A 1288-nucleotide genomic window follows, 5' to 3' on the forward strand; every position below is an offset into this window, starting at 1 on the left:
GCCGAGTCAGCGGCATACTCCGTTATCACATAGTCCTTCTTCTCAGAGTAGTCTCTCACATAAGCAACTTGCTCAATTTTACTCTCATTCTTAGGTTTCCAAAGGAAACCATGTGGTTCATATCCATGCTTTAGTAGAAACTTCTCATCACCGGTGAGTTCTGTTGGTTTCTTTCTAGAATGTGCATCTTTTCTTCTTGTTATCTCACTGTTTGATAATCTTTGAGAGCCATCAGATTTGACTGATTGACTGTCTTGTCTGATTTCCACATCCTGATAATTCTTCTTCACCAATTTCTCATTTTTCTTAGAGGACACACTTCTTCTTACTGATTTAGTCATTTGTTTTTTTGTTTTAACATCAGTTTTCTTTTCACTCCTTGTCTCCTTTGCAAATTTCTTTTCTTCTCTGTTCAAAGATTCATTTCCACACACCTTTCCTTTTCTCAGATATATATCATACTTCTGTTTGTATAGAACAAAGTCTTGGCCATACTTTGTTCCATCTGGTACATGGAAAGGTTGGAATTTCAATCTTTCATTACATGAGTCTGTGTGATGACCATATTCATCACATTTCTTGCACCAAACCTTTCCTTTGAATATTTCATGTTCTTTTGGCTTCTTGAACCTTTCACTTGGTCTTGGTGGATCAACTCCAATTTTCCTTTTAGACTTTAAACTGTCAAACTCAAATCTGATGTGTCTGATGTGATTAGAACAAGATTTAGATATAAAGATTAGAACTTTAATTGAAATAAGGAAGAGAAAACACCGGTAGATTGTAGATCTGGAAGAAAAATGAAAACAGGGCTGCTGACGTCACAAATCAATGGAGCAGTGGTCTGCTTATGTCATTCTTCTTCAAATCTTCAATCAGCAACAATGTTTCCAAAATAGCAGTAAGAAGCTCTGATACCACTTGTCAGGCCCCTCGATTTCAGTTGGATCTTACTTAATCATGTCATAACTCACACAGATTAATGTGCCGACAAGAGAGTTAATGACGGTTTCTATATTTAGAAAGATATCCATTTGTTAAAGGCGGAATCAATAACAAACATATGATTGCTATGAATAATCAAAGGTAGAAAGCACACACAGGATTCACTCAAAAGATTTCCATCTATATAATTTTCATCATACAAAGTGGATAATCGATTTAGGGTTTCAGGAATCCTAGGACAGCCGTCACACGATATATTCTATCTCAATAAATGTGTCTGTCTATCCTTATTGTGCCCACTTGGCGGCGTGCCCTAAACATTCTATTTATAGGCCTGCCAACC

Source organism: Bidens hawaiensis, unplaced genomic scaffold (assembly GCF_021521415.1).
Source record: "Bidens hawaiensis isolate Kalapana, Puna unplaced genomic scaffold, B.hawaiensis_p1.1 tig00044489_1, whole genome shotgun sequence".
Lineage (NCBI taxonomy): Eukaryota > Viridiplantae > Streptophyta > Magnoliopsida > Asterales > Asteraceae > Bidens > Bidens hawaiensis.